We start from the raw sequence: 24,700 nt of genomic DNA on the forward strand, positions 1-24,700 counted from the left end.
TCAAACCCGGAAAATAAATACAGTAAATGGACAAAAGTACAAAGATTCACAAGATGTTTAGGGGTATGCGTACCCCCAGAAAAAAGCACTGGTGCTAACCAAGATCTAACTTCTAATTTGGTTATTTACAGTGTTATCCTATGTATGTTTACTGAGAAGTAACCCGCATGTATTTCAATGGGCCTTATAGTTCTAGGTCCCATTTTAATCTACATCAACAGGAAAAACAACAACCATATATATGTTGGAAGCTGACCAGAGTGGCTGGGGCAACCCAATCAGATGGGCAGGATATGATGACGGTGATGGTGATGGTGATGGTGATGGTGATGGTGATGGTGATGGTGATGATGGAATAGGACGTCCCTATTTTTATCAGAGAAATGTTGAAGGGCATGGGAAAAAAGCTCTGGGGGAAGGGAACTCAGAGTGAGGGACATGGAAGAACTTGGGGGAAAGCATGGAAAAATGGAAGGAGAAGGGAAAGGTTCCCAGAATGCAATGGGTCCAGGAGCCAGACAGAGCAGTCCACCCCCTTTGCTGGCAGGACTGGCAGGTGGGGAGAGGGAAAGGGAGAGCAGGTGTGGCAGAAATTGAGAAAGGGGGTGGCCCTGACCACCACAGGCACGTAGCCCCCAAGGGAATGCAGAAAAGAAAAATCCTGGCCCCAAGTTTAAAATATTTCTCAAAGCAAACATAACTAAGCAAAGTGACCAACGGCAACAGAACACAGAAAAGACAAAGGTCCTATAAAAACAGCTGAGCATCTTCCAGCAACAGAGACAATTCAACACAGCAAACTAAAAATTTGATCAGTAAAAGAGGTATGATGATGATGCAAGGTTTTAGCCATCTGGTGGGAAGTTGTAAAGGAATCCTTTGGATAGGCATTTCAGACAAATGGCTACTGAAAAGAGATCACATTTCTTAATGGGTTCTAGCATAAACCCTATGGCAAGCTTTTGTACACAGTAACCACACCACTTCAGAAAATATTTACCAGTTCCTCCCCAGTTTTCCAGTTCTTGGATGAGGGCAAAAAAAGAACTGAAATCATTTGTCATGCTTTTGAGCAGGTCACAGTCAAGATGTAGGAGGATTTGATGGCTGTGCACCTGATCTCTGCGTTCCCTGCACTAATCCATCAAATCTGATCCACTGACTTGGGCATAATAAACAAGGGGAAAGAAGCTGTGGAGGAACAATTTGAACTGAGTCATAGCAGATATGCATATAGTCATTGGCATGGACACAAGTTTAATCAACAGAAACACTTTGAAGGCTCATCCAATGGCAAGTGTTATTTCACTGTTGGATTTCCAAAGAGCGGATTACCATATGGCAAAGAAACAACTGCAGGCTTCCCCTGGCCCACCTCCCCACCCCCTGCCTTCCTTGCATGGCATTAAACTTTACTGTTAAGGTTCAACTTCTGGCTCTTAGTTAATAACACACTTCGGGTGATTATGGAATTTTCCAACACCTGAAGACAGATTTAGGAATGACAGTAGCTGGTAGCTTTCAAGACCAATGGTTTTGAAACAGTGTTCCCGGGAACCGCGAAAACCAAGGGGAGGTTCCTGGTATGAAGAAGAAAGAAAAAACACCACAAGAACCACATACAGAATCATGGAATATGCTCAGCTTGCAGACTTAACATATAGAATGAAAGAACAAAAAGAACATACGTTTAGAGAAGATTGGAAAATGTTTATTGAATACGGGGATTTTGTACACTTGAAAACGTTGGCAGCATTAAGATAAACTCAACGGTGTAAATAAGTTTTGATGAATGTAATAATGGAATACTGATTAGTTTGGTTTTTGTAAAATATGCAGGGATTTATGATATGCAAAATGAACCATGGAAAGAGAAGAAGGGAAGTCATTGATATTTTAAGGATGCTTCAATAAGTATTCTAAATCGTAAAGCAGAAAATTTAATAAGAATAAAAATTATACACAGAATCGTGGAATTGTTGAGTTGGGAAGGTCGGTTAGTTCAAACCCCTCCAAGCAGTATATTATCTGAATAAAAAATTAAAGAAAACAACTTATCATATCATGGACACTAGATAATAACAAACAGGTTAATCATGTATGAAACACCCAAAACATCCAAACAGTACACCACAAAGAATCTTTAGGAGATGATATATATGAATAGCACCTAAAGACCCCTTGTTGTCTAAATTTTCTGATGCTTTAATGGTCTATTGTTCCAGGGCGCCATGTCTGCTGTTCCTTAAAAGCATTACTTATGAAAGGGAAGAGATATTGGGTGTGTCCTAAGAGATGGGCTCAGCGGAGGCATAATGTGGGGGGAACATGGCCCCGGAAGCACATTTCTGAGGGGTCTCAACTAGGTGCCCTCATGACAAGCTCCCTCATCGAGGCCAGAGCTGAGGGGAGGCGAGACAAGCCATGCCCAGACCTGGCCTTCGGGGCTGGGGTGACGCCCCCTTCTCCTCATGGCCTGCAAAGGGACACCTACATGAACACCCTACTCCTGAGCTGGCCAAGAAGGGGAGGGCTGGGCACTGCTGCTGAAGTCCACCAAGAAGAGGTGAGAGGCTCCATCAGGACAGGGAGGGGGAGAGGCAGGCCAGAGAAGGGCAGCCACGTTCTCCAGGGCTGTGGCCCTAGCACAGAGCAGCGGCAGGTGGGTTGGTCTAGTGGGCAGGTGGATGGAGGCCAAGGGCAAAACGTCTGTTAGAGGATGGGCTCCATTCACCCTCCACACAGGTGACCCTCTCAGCACACACCTCCATCTCAGCTGCCCAGTCCACTAGGGGGCACAACATTTGCCCTGCCCCGTGGGCCAGCAATCCATGCTATGCCACTTGGGCTCAGTTCAATGAAAGTAATAGTCAGGCTCAACAGCTCTGGCTTACATCCTCCCATGTGAATCACGTGACAAAATGGCCCTTACCTAGTGGAGCTTCATTGTTTCTAACCGCCACTGGTAAAATATTAAGTTTTGCAATTTTATGTTCATCACAATAACATTGTCACAAACAGAAAAAGAAATACAGTCCCATCCCATTTTTTTGTATTGGTCTCTCCTTTTTCCCATTTTCTTTTCTGGTGATCTCTTCACAGGTCTCTCCAAAGAGCTGCCAACTCTCAAATGAAGCCAGCTCTTCCAGCAGAGTCCCAGAAGTCATGGTAGTAAGAAAAGCTGTTTTGTTTTTTAAAAAATAACTCATTTTCTGTACGATTGGTGGAAGGTGGCTGGGGACAAACTAGTGACTCTAGATCACAGACCAAAAATGGAACCGCAAGACACACTGTCACCCTCAGATAGACAAACAAAAGGGTGAACAATCTTCCTTCTTTCCACACCAAGCTTAATGGCAGAGGTTTAAGTCTGAATCTCATCTCTCTGTTGTGCCCCTGTAGATCAGTGGCTCATCCAGCTTAAAACAAAAATGGCGGGCAAAATGGTTTTCCATGATTGAAGGACATTTAGGTGAGTATCTCTTGCTTGCCTATGAAGAAAATCTGTACTGTGTTCCGTCTACAACTCATTGTGATAAGACTCTTTCAGGTTGCGGTGACTGAGTTGTCAGAAGAGGCCCTATTCTGCGTCACTACAATGAGGCTCACCTGCAGGTAGGAGAAGACTTCTTCTTTTGTTCTAGCTCTTCTTTCCTTCAGTCTTCCCAGACTTCACTGCACCTGAGGTGAGAGGCACCTGCATTTGGACTGGGATAGATAGATAATTTATTACGGTCAAAGACCAGCTCGCATAACACAATAAAAACAGTGTTCATAAAGATAAAATATACAATTTGAGCAGATTGCAGCAATAGCTCATGAGTTAAAATTGAGATATATACATACACCCGTACAACTGAGATTTGGGCTACCATAAAAATTGACCCTGAGGCTCCCCAAAGGGTGACTTCAGCTTTTCCCTAGTAAGCTATTTTATTCTAGAGGATGATCTGTGCCTACAAATCTAGGCACAAAATCTGGCTACCAGCCAGGTTGTCTTTCCCTAAGAGGAGAGAATTAAGTTTAGACTTGTCTGGAAGATCAGCGAGCCTCTTCAGCAAAGGATCAGTGGTGTCTCTACGAATCTCAGCATAAAAAGAACATCTAAAAAATATATGTTTGGGGCTTCCTATTTCCCCTAGTGGGCAGGCGCAAAGTCTCTGTGCATACGGGACTCTTCTATAGGAGCCTTCCAGAACCGGTGAGGGCAAGGCCGAGCTTCTAGCAAGAGTGAAAGCCCTTCTTGTGTTTCTGGATGTGAGGAAATAGAGATATGTTGCTGGAGCGGCTACATATCTCCCATTTTCTATTATTTTATAATTGGGGACCCTTGTACAGTCCTGTTGTCTCTCTATGTCCATGATTCTTTGCCTAACCACAGATCTAGCTTGGCCTAGGCCCATAGTTATGAGGGTTTGGGGAGCAAGGCCCAGTTTCTGAAGTGTTTAAGACTGCTGTCTGCCAGCCAGACTGAAACTGGTTGCTCAGAATCAATGGGGCTATTCCTCGGGGGAGCAGTTTCAGAGTTAGCCACTTATATATTGATGTTAGACTAATATGAGCTTCAACTTTCATCATCCCTGTTTCTAGTCTGACCCATGCATTTGAAACACATCTAGGAACTTGTAGAAGGGCTCTGAGGAGTTTGGATTGCACTCGTTCAAGGGGAATGAACGAGGAGGGAGGCGGGCCCAGAAAGGATCCATAAAGGAGCTGTGCTAACGTTTTGGCTTTATATAATTTTAGTGCTTCCAACCCTCAAATGAAGCCCCCTCTTCCAGCAGAGTCCCAGAATCATGGTGGTAAGAAAAGCTGTCTCTCCACAGAGAGTGTTTCTCCCCCCAAGAGAACATTTGCAGGTTTTGCTTTTCACCTTGTTGCATTGCTCAAAAAAAAAGCCAAAGGCACTAGTGGTTAGCACTCCTGGCTCCCAGGATGCGGTTCAAGTCCCTGTGGTGCCCTTGCTAACTTCCAATGCAACCATCATGCCCCTCTATTTTCCCCTATATCCCTAACTTCCCAAAGTATTAGCATGGGTAGTGATTTCAGTGAATAAGCTTGGTTCTGAGCTCCACTGTGCTGCTTTTGGTTTGACTGGAAGAAGCCTCCTCAGTAGAAACATCTTCACTGATAGATGGACAGCAGCGTTTGTGAACTCTGTTGGTTTTTTTGCAATAAATATTCTTTCTAATTAACCATGCTTGTTTGTTTCCAAGACTCCCTGACAAATAAAATTGAACACATAATTCTCAAACAAAATGTAGATGTAATTTGTCTTCAAGAAACACATATAGCGAGCAAACATAATGGGCCGGTTCCAATCTGCCTTCATTACATATCTCTAGGTGCCAGGCAAAAACATTCCTCTTCTCCCAGGCCTTTGGCTCATTAAAAAATCTATGGCCTTTTAAGATGGGGAGGTTACTGCTACTCTGGTATGCATTTTTGTGTTTTTATATTGTAAACCGCACTTTGATCTTCGAATGAAGGGTAGTATAGGAAAAAGAAGAAGAAGAAGAAGAAGAAGAAGAAGAAGAAGAAGAAGAAGAAGAAGAAGAATGCTCTGGTTTGGATTCACTCTCAGTTTAGACAATGGTTGTCAGGATTGGGAAGTGTGTGAGCAGACATTGGGATGAGTCCCGAAGACTTGCAATGAATAGTGTTGCCCTCACGCCAAACACCAACGGAGGAAGGGGGAAGATTATTTTCAATTATTCCTCCTTCCCCATGTAGCCCCTGCCGTTGTGACAGGGCCGTCTTTACCTGGGGTTGCTAGGGGTGCATTGCACCCAGGCGCCGAATTCTGTGCAGCCAGGAGCCAGTGTGGTGTAGTGGTTAAGAGCGGTAGACTCATAATCTGGTGAACTGGGTTCGCGTCTCCGCTCCTCCACATGCAGCTGCTGGGTGACCTTGGGCTAGTCACACTTCTCTGAAGTCTCTCAGCCCCACTCACCTCACAGAGTGTTTGTTGTGGGGGAGGAAGGGAAAGGAGAATGTTAGTGGCTTTGAGATTCCTTAGGGTAGTGATAAAGCGGAATATCAAATCCAAACTATTCCTCCTCCTCCTCCTCCTCCTCCTCTTCTTCTTCTTCTTCTTCTTCTTCTTCTTCTTCTTCTTCTGTGGGGCGCCCGCTGCTGAAGCCACCTAAGCTGTTAACCGTGCCCCCCCAGGTGATTGCATTCGATGGGTCATTTCCGTTCTCGATTGTGGAATAGCTGCAAAATCAACGTATCCTGCGCCATTGTTCATTTCAGCATAATCGCAAAAATGGAAAGACGGAGGTATCGCAGCTGCTTTTTATTTTTTCATGTTAGCGTTTTTTGCTGTCCCCCTCCTTAAAATCTCAAGAACTCTGAGCTGCCCCCCCCCAAAAAAATTGGGGCATTGGGCAAATTTGTGCACCCCGGTGCCGCATATGCTAAAGATAGCCCTGGTGTGGGCAGACAATAATGTCCCTTGGTCCTGATGCTTTTCTGCATAGATTTTATATTACCTCATACGCTCTACCTTACATTAATTAGGTCAAAAGATTCAAGAAAAACAACGGCTTGAACTGTTAAATAAAACCCCCTTATCTTCTTTTCCCTAATAGCAGTACTTAGATACTTCCCTTTCCCCAGCACGCATTGATATTTCCTATTATTGCTAATGCAGAAGATCCTTTGCTATATATACTCTCATTAAAAGTGTAACAAGGAAACTTGTCGAGCGTCAGTGATTTACATTTGCGCACAAAAGGAATTGCAGAGCAATGGAAGCTTTTCATTAGACAGCTTAATCACAAAGCTGAGCAACAAAAAGATACCATCTGCAATTAATATTCACTCTGCTACTAATGGTTGTGTTAAAAATTCTGGCACATAACATTCCTAGACTTTTACACCAATGCACCATGTTCTTCCTGGACTATTAAAGGGGGAAAGTGAGGAAATTTATAATGTGAAATTAACATTTCTACTTTCTTAATGGCACTGCTTTCATTCACAGTCTGCACACAATAAAAATGAGGCATGGATGTGCATAAATTAAAACAATGGCCCAAATTTCAACGGAGTGAAAATATAAATCTGGAAACAAAAGGCTCGCTTGTCCCAGACTGAATAATATGTCTGAAGTGCTTCTGCTAAGTGGATTGTCCACAGTTTAATGTTGTCATATATTTTGCTCTGCTTTGTTTTGCTTTGCCAAGTAATAGGGTAAAGCACATCATAGGCATGTGTGTGTTTTCACCTCCTTTAACTCTTCAGTTTTGTTTCCCAAATCTGCAACCCCATATTCCTCATGAAAAGATATAGCCTCTCTACAGCATTTGATCCAAGTATTCAAGTCTTCCTATTCCATTTTTCTTTTGGTAACCTCTCAGGGAAACAAATTAATCTGATTGGCATTTGTATAGGTGTTGGCTTGCTGTTATCTCTTGTTGCTGGTGCAAAGCGACCAGTCCTCTCCAAAGAGAATAATGGGGTGCTGCTATTTGCTGGATTCTTATAGGCAAGGCATCATCAGAAAGAAGGTCAACAATAAAGAATTGTAGAATTGTAGACCTAGAAAGGTCGCTAAGGGTCATCTATTCCAATGCTCTGTTAACTCCCACTGAGTCTTGTGGAGTGGCTTTTACCTTGTGAAGGAAAGATTCAGCGGTTTTATTCCGAAGAAGAAATGCAACCTTTTATAGGGCGATTTCAGGGACATATGACAAGCCTTGCTCCTGTTGACTGAAGGCAGGCCAGCAATGTATGGGGAGAGCTCTGAGCACATCCCTCTTTCGGCCAGAGTTGAATCATGATGCGTTGAATCATGAATCCCTCCCTGACACCTTTAGGTCTTCCAGTTCAAGACTGGAAAATACCGGAAAGTCTGTACTGACTGAATAAATATCGAAAAGCAAATTCATCTTCTGATTGTCAGACTTCGTTTGGATTTGCTGTTTTCTGAAACAATAAAAATATAAAAATATACCATACTTTTCCATCTATAAGACGCCCCTATTTTGGGGGCACTTAGATTTAAGAAAATGGGGGGGGGGAGATGGCCCCATGGACAAGACACCCCGTAATTTTTGACATTATTTTTTAGGGAGGGAACCTAGTCTTATACACGGGAAAATACGGTATGTTTAGGATATCAATAACACTGAGCGGTGGCAACCAGGCATTTCAATATCCGTTGCTACATGACTTCTTTCTCTTTTCTAAGGGAGATTCCGCCTTCTTGTCAAAAGAGAAATGCATATAGAATCACAGCTATATAAGCAACTGTCTTTACATGTCTACAGTTACTTCGACACAGCTGGCATTTGCCTTTGTGGATGGCATCAAAGATGCTCAAAATTCACTTGCGCTGTCAGAGCCGATTCACACAACCACTCACGGTTGATGTTTACATTTTAACGCAACTTCCGGATTTCTTAGAATTAATAGCGTTCATTCATTATTTGTTTATTTAGACAAATGTATAATAAACTGTAACTTATGAACTGTATGTTTACTTTTCAAAAAAAATAAAAATGCAAAATGCCTTATCCAGTGATTCTCAACCTGTGGGTCCCCAGATGTTGTTGGACTACAACTCCCATCATCCCTGACCACTTGTCATGCTGGGCAGGAATGATGGGAGTTGTAGTCCAACAACATCTGGGGACCCACAGGTTGAGAACCACTGCCTTATACAAAGGCCTAATAATCCACGCAGCAGCAGCAGCAGCAAGTTAGTTCCCCCACTGGTGGCATCATTCCCATTTTACTCTAAAGCAGGGGTTGTCAACTTGGTCCCTCCCACCCACTAGTGGGCGTTTCAGGCTGCTAGGTGGGCGGTAGGGGGTTTTACAGCACAAGCTGAATCCTCCTTCCACCGAGCACTGGTGGGCAGTAAGGAAATTTTACCATCAAGAAAGATGCATTAGTGGGCAGTAGGTATAAAAAGGTTGACTATCCCTGCTCTAAAAGGATGGTGGAATAAGTGATGGCGCTTGGTGGTGGTAGAAAAAGACATAGAGCCTAACAGAGACCTTAAGAGAGGTTAAATCCAAAATATCATTCTCAGTTACTTGGTTTCCGTTTGTTGTTTGTTGTTGTTGTTGTTGTTGTTGTTAGTGACAGCAAGGAATGGTCCTTCTCCCAGATCTTCATTGTCTGTTATGGACTGGAATTATACTTCAACACTTTTGGTGCTTCAAAATTTATAGCTTGCCTCTTTTGATTTTCCAGTTTGCTGTTTCAACATCTTACCTATTTTTGAGTCCTCTGGTTGCTCCATTTTCTGGTCCAAGCCCCATGTATCAAGAAGTAGTACCGGGACTAAGTTCACAGTCAAGTTTTTATGTATGTTTTGTTTGCTATTATGCATTTATTATTTGTCTGAGAAAATTTCAAAATCTATCATCTATCTATCTATCTATCATCTATTCCAAGAGGTATATAAATTGAATTTTGGATAAAACATTGCTGAAATCCACAAACCAATTACCGGTAAATTTGGATGAAAGTCTCACCATGGGCACAGATCACAGTCGGGTGCACCTTCCTTGAAGCTAATGTAGGAAGTTTTACAGTGAAGCTCCCATGAGCTGTGCCCATGCTGGAGTTTGCAATGACCTGTACATAATAACCATCAGCCTGCAGTCCAAGATGAAAAACTCTTCTCTCAACAGCCATTTTGTGACTCTGATCTTAAATATTGAGTTTAAAAGCTTAGCAAATGACATTTTCCCAGCGCCCTTATCACTCACAAACAAAGAGCTTTTCTAAATGATTTGTTATTCTGTCAGAAGCAAATGTTTCATGCCATTCTTTCAAACGGTTGTACAATAATCTTGGTCCAAACACAAGTTCCACATAAGGTGATTTTTTTCTGCCTTTCCTACCTGTGAACTGGATGCTCCTCTTCATAAACAGAGGTCATTGTTGTACAACCTCATTAGAGCATGCAGCTCATATTGGGAACATTGTGTCCTGCTCTTTTAACAATGCTAGGAGGTTTAGCCAACAGAGCACCTTATCTAAATCTACTGCAAGCTAAAATTTATGTCATACATAGGAAGGATAAGGTGAAATAGTGAAACCAGTAGAATTGAAATAAACCTCTTAATGCGAAATACAAAGAAAATTTATGGATAAAGAAAATAATAAAAAGTAAAATGTACAAGGTGACTAATGTAACCAATGGTAGTTGTAAATGAATATAGACAGACAATAAGAATTGTATATACAGGAGGATTTATTTGACTATAGACACTCTATGGACAAATACGAAAGAAGAACAATAATATACAAAACAGAGGAAGACAATGTGAAAAAGTTAGATGTGATAAAAAGAGGGAAGGAGGGAAGTCGACTCTTGGGAACAGGTGTAAATGTGAAATGTAATGCAATATGTGTATATGGAGTGTACAAATGAAAATCAATAAAGAATATTAGGGGGGGAGGAATAAATCTACTGCAAGCTTTCTATCTTCAAAACTTCAATTTTAGACCTTCAACACTGTGTCTCTCACACAGTCAAGCCCAAGGCATTAGTCCTGGTTAGGCTGCCCTCCTATGTCTCCATCCATCTCCTTTTGCTGTTGCTCAGGGCTTTTTTTTAAGCCGGAACTCACCTGAGCTCTGTTCCGGCACCTCTCCGGTGAGTGCCATTGGCATTATAAGAGAATAAGGGTTCCTGTTGCTGAATACCTTTGTAACTTGGTTGTCCTCAAGGTGGTCTTTGCGACGGTGTCAAATACCGCTAACAAATAGACAGTGGTACCTCGAGTTAAGTACTGAATACGTTCCGGAGGTCTGTTCTTAACCTGAAACTGTTCTTAACCTGAAGCACCACTTTAGCTAATGGGGCCTCCTGCTGCCGCCGCACCGCCAGAGCACGATTTCTGTTCTTATCCTGAAGCAAAGTTCTTAACCTGAAGCACTATTTCTGGGTTAGCAGAGCCTGTAACCTGAAATGTAACCTGAAGTGTATGTAACCCGAGGTACCACTGTATCTTATTTTTATGGGCCAATGCAGAAGCCCCAATGTAATTGCAGTTCAGGCATAGTTCAGCATTGAGAGAGGACCCCATCCCATACAACTCTGGCATGGAATAACATCCATGGATGTGGGGGGGGGGGGTAGACTAGGAATTTGGGAGATTCACCAGGATCCCTCATTCCCTGCAATGGCTCCTCATGTTGCCAGTGTGTAGGAATCATCACTGGCTGTGGAGCACACTTCCGCCCGTGGGCAGCCTCAACGCGTGACCTTGGGGTGCGGAGCACACTCCCCCCCACAGATAAAGCCACAGCTGTCTGAACATCTTGCCCCCTATCTAACCTTTGCTCTCTTAATGGTCTGCCGTGCCCTGTCTATGACCTTTGTCTCCTTCGTTTTCAAGGGGAAAGTGACGCGGTGGAAACAGGTGCCAAAATAACTTTATACCACCCCACGTTGGTGTGATTGGAAGATGTGTAAAGGTCATAGCTCAAAATGTATCTGACTGGTTTTACACCTCACCTGCATTACCAACTCCTGCCTCATGTCCTTCACTTCACCAGTGCACACCCCACACATTGATAAGGGGAGCAGGGAGTGGGGAAAGCAGGCTTCTGGGGATCTTCTGCATTTGGGCAGTGTGACTTTACTGGGACTATATTTGTTAGGTAAGTACAGTGGTACCTTGGTTCTCAAACTTAAACCGTTCTGGAAGTCCGTTCCAGAACCAAAGCGTTCCAAAACCAAGGCCCGCTTTCCCATAGAAAGTAATGCAAAACGGATTAATCCGTTCCAGACTTTTAAAAACAACCCCAAGACAGCAATTTAACATGAATTTTACTATCTAACAAGACCATTGATCCATAAAATGAAAGCAAAAATCAATATACTGTACTATAAAATAAATAAGACAGAATTGTAGATGATAGAAATTAAAATTATTATTTTTTGTTACCTGCACTGATGATAGTCATTGTTTGGATGGGGGGCTTTTATCCATTTTCACAGTTACACAATCAATCAATGAATCAATCAATCGCTGAACTGGGTTCCGCACAGTCACAAAAACAAATTAACCAAAAAAGCCTCAAAAACAAAAGCACAAAATAAATAGCAAAAACAAAAGCACCAAACCTAATCCATTCTGGGAGTCCGTTTGACTTCCAAAATGTTCGAAAACCAAGGCGCAGCTTCTGAGTGGTACAGGTGCCCCAGAAATAATAGCCGACAGCCGCATCAGATGTTCGGCTTCCGAAAAACGGAACACTTACTTCCGGGTTTTCGGTGTTTGGGAACCAAGGCGTTTGATAACCAAGGTACCACTGTAATACGATCTGAGAGGTGTGAAATTGGTTGAATGAATGTTAGAGTGATGTTGGATTGAAAATAAGTGGTTTCCAGCTGTACAGGATAAAGTTATAGATAGATCAAGATTAAAGATTAGGATTAAAGAAGTTTAAGGAAATGGAAATTTGGTACTTAAGAGGCAAAATTTTAACGTTATATTACAGTAAGATTAAAGATTAGGATTAAAGAAGTCTAAGGAAATGGAAATTTGGTACTTAAGAGGTAAAATTTTGATGTTATATTATATTAAGATTAAAGACTGGGATTAAAAAAGTGGAAAAGAAATTGCTGGACAAACAATTTGGACTGGAATACAAAAGAGGGAGGTATGAGGAAGTCCAGAAAATAAGTAAATTTAAAAACGGAAATGAAAAAGTGATGTTGTTTTTAATTGTTCTGTGTTTTTTTCCTGCTTTTTGTTTTGTGTGTGTGTGTTTTTCTTCTTTTTTTGGATTATGTATTGTGTATTTGTGTATTTCTTTTTTATGTCTTTCTGTCTAACTTTTTATTGAAACCCTAATAAAAATCATTTATATAAAAAAAAAAAAAGAAATTGGTTGGATAGTCGCTTCTCACGCTAGTTCACAAACATGTTCTAGTTGCAGTCAAGGGACAAGGGAACTAAAAAGCAAACTCTCACTTTTGCACATACAGTGGTACCTCTGGTTACAAATGCTTCTGGTTACAAACTCCGCTAACCTGGAAGTAGCTGCTCCTAGTTGCGAACTATGCCCCAGGATGTGAATGGAAATTGAGCGCCAGAGGCGTGTGCGCAGCGGAAAACCCCATTAGCGAAAGCGCGCCTCAGGATAAGAACGGTTTCAGCTTCAGAACAGACCTCTGGAACAAATTGTTCGTAACCAGAGGTACCACTGTACAGGATTACAGACATCCCTGGAAACACTTCAGCCCATGGAACTGCCTAGAACAGACACTCTGTCCCATATTCTGCTAGGGATGAACGAATCTGTCAGTTTCAATTGCTCTCAGTTTCTCATTTTTCCAGGCTTGAGTTCGTTCTCCACATTTCTACATCAGCCTGCAATTTTTATTATTAAAAAGAAAAAGGTCCTCATGAAAATTCACCAACATTTTAATGAAAATTTATCCTAATATACATATTTTTTGTATTGCAATTTTGACTAATTTTTTCAAAGCAATTTCCCTTTTGTGTGCTATTTTAACCAATATATGCATTGCCATGCACAGTTGGCCTTAGAGATGTGGGACATAATATAGAACTGTCTTCATGGGAAACATTGTGGAAGGGTAATTAAAATTTACTGCTGGTTATACTTTAAAAGAAAATTATATAAAGATGATTTATAGATGGTATTTAACTCCAAACAAGCTAGTATAAAACTAGTATAAAACTAAGTCAAGTACAGTGGTACCTCAGGTTACAGACGCTTCAGGTTACAGACTCCACTAACCCAGAAATAGTACCTTGGGCTAAGAACTTTGCTTCAGGATGAGAACAGAAATTGCGTGGCGGCGGCACAACAGCAGCAGGAGGCCCCGTTAGCTAAAGTGGTACCTCAGGTTAAGAACAGTTTCAGGTTAAGAACGGACCTCCAGAACGAATTAAGTTCTTAACCTGAGGTACCACTGTATGTGTTGAAAGGACAGAAGGACAGAAGGAACATGTTTTCATATGTGGTGGACTTGCAAGAAAGGTAAGGGCTATTGGGAAACGATATATAATGAAATTTAAAAGATGTTCAGGTTGATGATTCTCAAGAAACCTGAAGCTTTTTTTATAGGAATTATAGAAAATGAGCTGGTTAACTTATTTATGTATGTAATGACAGCAGCACCAATATTATATGCCCAAAGGTGGAAGAAAGGAGATGTTCCAATGATGGGGTACGCAGAACTGGCAAGATTAACAGCAAAGATTGGAGACCAACCTGACGAAAAATTCCTTGAGGACTGGAGACCTTTTATTGAGTATTTAAAGAACTACATGAGCAGGACTTGAGATATGAGCAACAGCATGAATTATTAAGATAAATAAGGTTAAACTGAATGTATAGGCAAAATATTTTATGTTTGTTGACGGTATTGCTTTCTGGAATGAGGCCAGTGTAGTGTCCAGACTTGTCACACAGCCAAGGCTGGATGAAAGTTACAATTCAAGGAGATGGGACAGTGTTATGTACTAAACTTGGGTCCTAGAACAATAGGCAAGTAGGATCCTAGAATGCAACAACTGATTGGCTTGCAGGAAAAGACCAATCAGGCTCCAGGAGGAAGTTAATCAGCCTATTAGTCTGGTAGGATCCTAGAATGCAACAACTGATTGGCCTGCAGGAAAAGACCAATCAGGCTCCAGGAGGGAATCAGAATCAGCCAATCAGATCGGACTCATTGTGTAAATAATGTATAAAAGCCTGAGGTTTGGGAGGCAATTCAATCACTGTTTTACAAGCTGCAATAAAGAGCATGAAATCAATACAGTATATTTCAGACAAAGTAGAGCTGATCACTACTGCTGCTATGACAATGGTGTTTCCGCTTCACCCAACACTGAGGGGCATCAGAGGGGCACTGGCCTCAGTGCCAAGGGGTGGAAATGCATTCTCTGGTCTTGCAACATATGACAGCTTCAAAGGGTTTGGGGAGTTAAAAGGAAATGGATGAGCTCAGGACGAAGTAGGAAGTGAGTATTAGCTTGGACATTGTGTTTAAGGGCTAGAGATGCAACCAGACAAAGGAGAATTCTTCCAGAGCTTGCCAGGATGCCTAGGATCTGCTTCAAGAAAGATTAGAAGGAACATCTTGCACTATTTAACCCCCTTCCCTCAGACACTGAAGCCTGGAGTACCAAGAAGCCTTTCCACACTCTACTGTAGTTAACACTGAAATTGAAAAGAGGAATGATGTCTTGAGAGGAGAATTGCTGTTTCCTTAGACCTCCCCTCAATACATCATTCCTCTCTTATCAAATATGTAGGACACAGTGCCCTGAATAAATGTTCTGCAAGAAACAACAGAGGCAAAGAATGGCAGGTTTCCCTTTAAAATTGGAACAAACACAGATGTGGGAGGTTGAAATACAGGGCTAGGCCCTTTATTGCACAGCGGAGGAAAGGAGTTGTGATGGATGTCCATTTCAGCTTCTTTCAGTTTCCCATATTATTATGATGATGACTTGTTAGTTGCTTGTCACCCAAAGGTCTCCAAGAGACTTGCAACAGATTTAAAAGCGTAAATATAAATGCATTGTACCACTAAAACAAAGCTACCCTCATAACAGCCACATGATATTTTTTGGCACTAACAACACTGTGTCAGCTTATCAAAAGGCCTGAGGGGGGAAGGTAACAGAAACAGCAGATAAAACACTGGTTTCCACTGAAACCGACTTAAGCCTGACCAGTAAGAAATCTGGTGGAACAACAACAACTTAGCAAGGGTAGTCAAAGGTATTCCACGGCACTGTTGTGGCCGATGAAGCAGTCCTAGTTCTAATTTTGACCCTTTGGAAACTTATTTAATAAAACCTCTGTTCAGCTCAAACAAATGAATCTCCGCATCACTTTTTTTTATACATTAATATTTTATTAGAAGAATTTCATTTATAAAAAGATAGAGTGACAAAAAGGAAAAGGGGGGGAGGGAAAGTGTGTGAGAATGAAAAAGAGAGAAATACTCAGTTACTTTCCCATACATACATACAGATGTGTATAATCTTATTCTCTTAATACACATAAAGTTATCAATAACATAATATGTTATGTGGAAACACATTCCAAAAATCATTGTATTTATCTAAAGAAAGTCTGTGACTATAAGCACTCTATTCATATGTTGCCAGTATTCTCATGTTGTCAAGCATTAAGAGGAACCATGTATCTATTCTTCCAGTTCATCAGTTTCAGTCTCTTGGCCACCATTAAGGCTTGCAGAATCCATTTTCACTGTCCCAGTGTCAATTTCCATACAATGGGTATATGGTTCACCTCTGAAAATCTTAGGTTCTTCCATAGCATCTTATGTATTTAGTCCAGCACTTTCTCCCCAAACTTATCTGTTATCTGAAGAATATTTGGTATCTGAAGAAGTGTGCATGCACACGAAAGCTTATACCCAGAACAAACTTATTTTGACTGCGTCAGACCAACACGGCTACCTACCTGAATCCCAAAACTTAGTAAGTGTGGGACGCGGTGAAAGTATATTGTCCATATTACATCTCCAGCAAAGAACTACTCTGGATAGACCTTTCTTATACCAACATAAGAGAGTTCAACAGATTCTAAATAACATTTTCTGTTGTATAAGTCTTAGTTTAAGATCCAGCAACATATTTGATACTGAAGCTTAGACACTTTTCCACTGTCTAGAGAACACTGAAACTTCCAATTCTTTATTCCAATCCTTTCTTAAAACCTGCATATCAAACTTATTTATGGATAGTAAATATCCAGAAGAATAAATTGCTGGTTTTTACTGTGCTCTAGTTTAAAGGTTTCAAGGCTATATAGAGTCAAAACTGCTTCTCTTTTGCTTTACGTACATTATATATGCTTCATCAAACAACTGTTTTTTTCTTTATTTTCCATCCCTGCGGATTATATAATCAGAGCCAGGAGTCATGAGTAAATAATCTTGTTATACCAAATCTTGTTTGCAAGGAATCCCATCTGTATGGCCAGCTTTTTAATGGTCTTCTCTAAGAGGATTTGTAAATTCATCTGTTCCTGACTGGATCCTAATTAAGTGCTAAATATTATATACATAGTCCTACTTCCTCAGGATATAGGTCACAGAAATGTAATTTTTAAAAAGCATATGCTATTTACAGCAAAATGTTACGAACACAAACCTGTTCACCCCATTATTAATTTGCTTACAGGTGGTCAAGAGGAGATTTAGTATATACAGTGCCGGATTTACATATAAGCTAAACAAGCTATAGCTTAGGGCCCCACTCTCTTGGGGGGGCCCAAAAAAAAATTAAAGGAAAAAACTGGATGTGCATTTCCAAAATATAAGATAAAATACATATTCTGTTATGTGCAAATGGCTTTAGATACCTATTAGGTCCATAAATTACCATATAGCATATATTCAACACAAAAAACAGGGACAATTTGTTGTTGACAAAGGACAGCTGGACATATAAAGGGCCCCATTACCTTCAGTAGCTTAGGGCCTCATCAAACCTATATCCGGCCCTGACTGTGTGTGTGTGTGTGTGTGTGTGTGTGTGTGTGTGTTTGCATAGAAATGAAGACTAAACATAAGACAGTTTTCTTCTAACCCATTATATTGTATGGCATATTACAAGAGAATACTATAATCACAGGTGTTTATGGGAGATTACAAAGGTCTGGACATTTTGGAGCAATCATCTGGCTTCACAATTTAACAAATTTTCTCTGAAGAGTTCAGAAATTATACTTCCAGACATATTCAGGGCAATCCACCAACAGCAGGGGCTGGTCTTGAGTTTAGACAAACACTTAATCCCAAACACAATCCAGAGCTATAATCTTACTTGAAAACCAGCATTTTCCAATGAAGAGCCTTTGAGGGCATTCACACACAAACACACTGCAACTGCTTTTAAGTAAAGAATAGATTGTGGGGAGATTTGATAATAGATTTCCCAAGACATGTCCAGTACAACCATCTATAAAAATAGATATAGGAGTTCTAAGACACTCCCTCTCTTAAACACAAACATTATATAATAACTTGAGCTTTGTCTGCTATATCTTGCTACCAAAAATAAAAAAATCCAGGAAAGAAACCAGTCTTGAGGTTCCTCCTAACCTTTTCTCAAGAGATATGAACACAGTTTAGTCTTTCAACGTCTCTGTAGATTCCTCAAGACGGAAGTTTTCTTTCTTTCTAATCTTACTTGGCTAGCTCTGTGAAGTTAACTTCATTGCAGAGGTAATCCTTGTCAAATGTACAGAATTACATTGCACAAGACTGAGAAGGGGGTATTACATGGTTCAGATGAAGTGCCGCTTCCAAGTTGTGTCTTGACATTCTCTACCTATGAATCATAATCTTCTCGGGCACATTCTGCCTCTGTTGTCCAAAGTCCTATTTGGCAGGTATTGTCTGAAGCTAATTGCATGACCACTGGACCACTCCTTTCCAAAATGCTTTGGCTTCTGGCAGTTGCGAGAGAGGCATTTAAGAAATGTGTCCTTCTGGATATGCACCAGGAAAAATCTGTGCAATTAATTAAAAGGTAGTTCGGTATATATTGTAAGGAAACAGGGCCCTGCTCCAAATGAACATGACCTTACTGTATTTTGTTCTTCCTTTCTTTCCTTTCCATACCCTCCATCACCATATATGCTGAATTTGCATTCTTTTTCACTCCACTATTACTCAGCAGTTGTTACCTGGTTTTTCAGCTTTACACAATTAATACCATGCAAGGCATATCATGAATTTTCAACCAGTTAGTGCAACCATTTCCTTCTGCCAAAGGCTGTGCTCATCTGCACTGGGGCTGGTGCTTTTTAACATGTTCATAAATGATCTGAGTTTGCTGAGGACAGCACGTTTTCTTAGGGTGGTTGAAACAAAAAGGGATAGTGAAAAGTTCTGAAAGCACCACTCCAAACTGGGGGAATAGGCATTGAAATGGCAAATGCAGTTCATTATGAGCTTCATGACTCAGTGGCAATTTGAACGCAGATTTCCCAGATCCTAGTCCAACACTCTAACCACAACACCACACTGGCTTCTTAGAGTTCTTCTGCTGTGGGGCAACACTATAAACCAAGTAATAATAATAATAATTTATTATTTGTACCCCGCCCATCTGGCTGGGTTTCCCCAGCCACTCTGGGCGGCTTCCAACAAAGATTAAAAATACATTAAAATGTCACACATTAGAAACTTCCTGAACAGGACTGCCTTCAGATGTCTTCTAAATGTTAGGTAGTTGTTTATCTCTTTGACATCTGATGGGAGGGCGTTCCACAGGGCGGTCACAACTACAGAGAAGGCCTTCTGCCTGGTTCCCTGTAGCTTTGCTTCTCGCAGTGAAGGTATACTGGACCGAGGTCATTTAGGGCTTTAAAGGTCAACACCAACACTTTGGATTGTGCTCGGAAATGTACGTACGTAGTTACTTATCTCCTTGGCTTGGGGGTCCCATAACTCCATACCCTCCAACATTTCTCTGATGAAAATAGGGATGTCCTAATGAAAACTGAGACATTCTGGGTTCAGATCAGAAACCGGGACAGCTCCTGTAAAACTGGGACTGTCCTGGAAAATAGGGTCACGTGGAGGGTCTTCATATAACCTAGCTCCCCTCAGCCATTTTTCACTTCTAAAAATGTCTGTGGGGTATGTTGCTTATTTCAGATATTAAGATACAATAGAAAACAGAAGGGAAATCAAAATGTATATTAAATCAAATGTATATTCAATACACTGCAGGTTCCTCATGTTCCTGTTTTTGTCACAGGACGTGCTAAAACTGATGTTGGTATCAGCATGTGTCAATGTCCTCAGGCTTAGTCAGGGCAGAGGGGAAATCATTTTAACACTCATCTTACCTGGAGAGCTGGGCCATTAACCAGAGGATGGCAAATCCATACGTTTTGGAAAACACTGTGAATTCCTTTGCCATATTATAGGCTGGTCAATGTTTGTACCGTCTGAAGTCCAAGCCAGGCCTAGAGATAGCAGGTGCCATGCCACAGATGAGGTTAGATCTGGACAAGGAAACAGTGCTGGCCTTCAGTGTGGAAATTCCACAACCAGACCAAGCTTTCAGTGTGACTTGCAAAGAACTCTGAAGAAACATGGGTGTGAAGCAATCTCAGCAAGTGGGAGTACATAACAGGATGGATAAGAAACACACCTAGTTAAGCAACTACCAGAAAAACCAGAGTCGGTTGCAATGATGCCAACAGATGAAACATCACAGGCAGAGGTGATGAGTGTTCTGTGGGTGTTTCTGAGTGGCATCGCAAAGCAATAAGAAGTGTATCTGAAGGTTCATTACTCACATTTCCTAAATAACATTGCCAGTAACTGACCTACAAGATCTGCACCGAAAACATATTGGGATGGAGGAAACAAGGTACCGTATCTGAGTTAACACCACACCTTGGTATCATGTGTGCTGAGCTAGCCTATCCCTAGTATTGACTTTGTGCTTTCCTAATCTTTTGACCCCCTTCATGGATCACTGCCTTGTCATGGCGAAGGGGCTTGAATAACCCCAAGAAGCCGTGAGCTATGCCATGCAGGGTCAGCCAAGACGGACAGGTCATAGCCAGGAGTTTAAACCAAATGTGATCCACCTGGAGAAGGAACTGGCAAACCACTCCAGTATTTTGCCAAGAAAACTCCATGGACATAAAAAAGGAGAAGCTTTGAGAAGAACGTGAGAGTTTCCAAGGCATGCTCTGGTTCACGGTGTCATGGAGAGTCGAACACGACTAAGACAATGAAACAACAACAACAAATCTTTTGACACATCAAGTCCAGCATTGAATCTCTTTCACTTCAGTTGTACTTACATGAGCAGGTAGGCAAATGCAAAAGTGCCGCTGAGAGCCTTTGAACTGATACACCACAGTCTCAGCTCTACCTCATTCTGAAGGAAACATGAACCCCGGGGTAAGAGCCAGGAACCCCTGGAATCTCGCAGCGCTCAGATATTGGGGTGGTGTGCAACTATACTTTTGCCTGCCACTTGAGGTTTCATGTCTAGCCAAACAGTGGTGGAGGAAGCCGATTGGGGACCTGGGATGGTGCACCCAGGGGCGGGGCGAACTTCCCATAGGGGCAGGGTGATGGCAAGGCAAGCCGCCCATAGGGGCAGGGCACACCATGGGGTCTCCGGAGTCTGCCTGCCTCCTCGCACTCAGACAACCTACAGCTGGGGGTAGGCAGTGGACAGACCACCTGGGCAGCGTGGAGCCTGCGCGTGCCCAAGCCACCGTGTCTCTCCCAGAAGAGACATGTGGCTCGGGCGTGCTGTAGGCTTGTGGTGAGTTCCGCCCAGCATTTTGTCACCCCCCTCAGTGGTGACACCCCCTTCCTCTGCCCCTGTAGCCAAATCTCTGGTGTGAAACAGAATTTCACTGTTTCCCCTAACTGGGTTCTTATGATTCATCTGGCCCGGTGACTGTAATTTTCTAGGACTTGTTTCACAATCCAGTATTTCCCCATTTTCTCCTGAGCATCTTGAGTGCATGGGGGAATGTTTTCTGAAATTTGCTCAAGGTGCAAATGTCCATCAAAATCATTGTCAGTTTCCTGGTGATTCCAGGAAATGTTATCTTTTCAAATTCCATTTATTGCTTTATCTTTTACAGGAAAAGTTTAACGCTTCAATTATACAGCCTTTATTATTGTGCTTCAATTATACAGCCCTTCTTAAACCTTATGAATGAACAAAGTTCTTCATCACAGTACTACATGCAAAGAGAAGCTAAGAGCCCATTGCCTACAGGAATCATTAATTGTATAAATATTCACATAACTACATGTAGGACCCACAATATTATTTTATTATTTTTTTATTTATAATAGTACAGAAGTGCAGAAAGGCAATAGACAATTAGTGTCCAATTATGATATGTTAATACACATAGCATAATTTAAAAGAAGTAAAGAGAAACTCTTGCCAACTTGCCATTATTATTATTATTATTATTATTATTATTTTGTATGCCACCCATCTGACTAGGTTGCCCCAGCCACTATGGGCAGCTTCCAGCAAATTAAAACATCAAACATTCCCTGTACAGGGCTCCTTTCAGATGTCCTCTAAAAGGCAGATAATTGTTTATTTCATTGATATCAGATGGGAGGAGTGTTCCATAGAGCAGGCGCGACTATTGAGAAGGCCCTTTGCCTGGTTCCCTGTAACCTCACTTCTCGCAATGAGGGAACCACCAGAAGACCCTGGGAGCTGGACCTCAGTGTCTGGGCTGGATGGTGGGGTTGGAGACGCTTTTTCAGGTATACAGGTATACAACTTCATACAATCTACTGAATGTATTCCCTCCTCACTAAACAATGAAGGTTTAACTCACATTTATGGAAACGGTTCCATGAGATTATAACCAAATGTTCTTGTTCCTAAAGCTCATACATCAACGTTGATGTGAATGTATGAAATACTGCCATGATCTTTAAGAGCTTTGCAAGTATTTACAAGAATCTGAGAATACCCGTCCAGGTGGATCTTACAGCAAGGTCAACTGTCATTGTAATTATAGTCGTAGAACAAATTAAGAAAGTGTGTCTTGTTCCAATTACTTCAAGACAGATTGGAGGCTGCTGGTTACACCTACAATGAGCGCCAGTTTTACCTTCGCACTCTGAATTATTGGCATGTAGCCTCTCAGATACCCTTGGTATCTGATTATTGGTCTTTCTGAAGAACTCAGATTTTCACAACAACCATGTAGAACCTCCTTCCTATCCTGCTTGATAAGACGTTGCATCATCTTAGTTCATCTGTTTACCATTGCCACTCTACGTTTCCTTCTGCTAAACTCTCTTGCTGTTCTCAGATGCTGAAGCAGATGGATTGGGGATTAAGTAGCTGGCAAGCAGCAGAAAGGCAGTGGCAATTCCACATACTGTCTCCCATATGGTGCTGCTTTAGGCATCTGTCTTAGGTGGCCTTGTGATAAGGCTAGCTCTGATTGGTTGGTTATAGCTGAATATAGGCAGAATGGATGGAGAGTTGGTTAAGGTTCTGCAATCCAGCATCAGAGGCCATTTTACACATGGTGGAATGGTCTTGAGTTCAAGACCTATGGTGCTCTGCCGTTTTTACATGTGATACATACCCTCCAACATTTATTTGATTAAAATAGGGGTGTCCCACTCCATAATGATCGTGTTTCTAGTCATACCCCACACATCTTACTCGGTTGCCCCACCCACTCTGGGCAGCTTCCAACACATATAAAACATTAAACATTTATAAAAAACAACAACTTCCCTATACAGGATTGCCTTCAAAGGGCTGGGGGGGGGGAGTTGGATAACTCCATACCCTCCAACGTTTCTCCAATGAAAATAGGGACATCCTAAGGAAAAGTATGGAAGTAAGAGCTGGACCATAAAGAAGGCTGATCGCCAAAGAATTGATGCTTTTGAATTATGGTCCTGGAGGAGACTCTTGAGAGTCCCACGGACTGCAAGAAGATCAAATCTATCCATTCTGAAGGAAATCAGCCCTGAGTGCTCACTGGAAGAACAGATCCTGAAGCTGAGGCTCCAATACTTTGGCCACCTCATGAGAAGTGAAGACTCCCTGGAAAAGACCCTGCTGTTGGGAAAGATGGAGGGCACAAGGAGAAGGGGACAACAGAGGATGGGATGGTTGGACAGTGTTCTTGAAGCTACCAGCATGAGTTTGACCAAACTGCGGGAGGCAGTGGAAGACAGGAGTGCCTGGTGTGCTCTGGTCCATGGGGTCACGAAGATTCAGACACGACTAAACGACTAAACAACAACAAGGAAAAGTGGGACATTCCAGGATCAAGTCAGAAACCGGGATGGCTTCTCTAAATCAGGGATGTCCCTGGAAAATAGGGACACTTGGAGGGTCTGCGTGAGCTCTACATCTGACTGAATAGGGACTGGTATGCAAGGCATGCACTGAAAGCAGAAAGCAATCAGGAATAGAAAGAAACTCACAGTTAGGGATGAGGGAGAAATTTGGTTTAGAACACATTGTAATGCAAACCTAACAGTTTCCAAAAACAATATGTACAATGCAATTCTCCAAAAAGGGGGGTGGTGTTCAGAAATGCATGTCTTAGGAATGTGTGCATAACAATGCAGATATTAGGGGAACCAGCATAGACATGTATTGGGCAAATTGCATACAAATTGTATATAATAGGAGAAATGTGCATTAAAATGCTGATTAATTTTGATTAGCTTCTAAAAAGTAAACAGATGTGGCAAAATGCCAAACTGAACTTAAGATGTGGGAAATGAGAACCTGAGAGAAAATGAAATCAACATTATTGTATCTGCCTCATTTATTTCATCTGCTCATTGCTCATTGCTAAGCACAGTCTTATTCCTAGCTGTTTCCAGCCAGCACATAGTGTTCGCTTCCAGTTCAGAGCATCTTCAAGATGTTCCCAGGACAAGAACTCGGAGAACAACGCATAGCAGGCCTGTTTTCACTTACCCACTGCTTATAAATATCACATTTCCAAAACCCAAGGTGTACTTTGTGGTTACCTTGTAATACATTTCCCCTTAAATGTTTGCACCCAGCAAGTCTTGGCCATGTCACATTGAACTAAGAAATTTAAAATGTCTGCAAAATTATTACCATTGGAAATTCTTTCAATTATTATACAGCTAGAGACCCTTAGGAACATTGGTAGTTTTCTTATACCAAGTCAGACCATC

General features: G+C 41.7%; 2 long non-coding RNA genes across 2 annotated transcripts; one reads left to right on the forward strand and one right to left on the reverse strand.

The window, feature by feature from the left end:
• Nucleotides 1–3,052: 3,052 nt before the first annotated feature.
• On the forward strand, nt 3,053–3,835 carry LOC308466552. Its single transcript, XR_013980878.1, has 2 exons — nt 3,053–3,171; nt 3,403–3,835. It is a non-coding gene; the product is annotated as an uncharacterized lncRNA (long non-coding RNA).
• A 12,267-nt stretch (nt 3,836–16,102) lies between these two features.
• Nucleotides 16,103–20,065, reverse strand: LOC308466822. The gene is made up of 3 exons (XR_013980984.1): nt 19,852–20,065; nt 19,412–19,558; nt 16,103–18,505 (listed from the first exon to the last, which is right to left on the reverse strand). It is a non-coding gene; the product is annotated as an uncharacterized lncRNA (long non-coding RNA).
• Between the last annotated feature and the right edge of the window lie 4,635 nt (nt 20,066–24,700).

Source organism: Podarcis pityusensis, assembly GCF_964106645.2.
Source record: "Podarcis pityusensis genome assembly, chromosome: 17".
Taxonomy (NCBI): Eukaryota; Metazoa; Chordata; class Lepidosauria; order Squamata; family Lacertidae; genus Podarcis; species Podarcis pityusensis.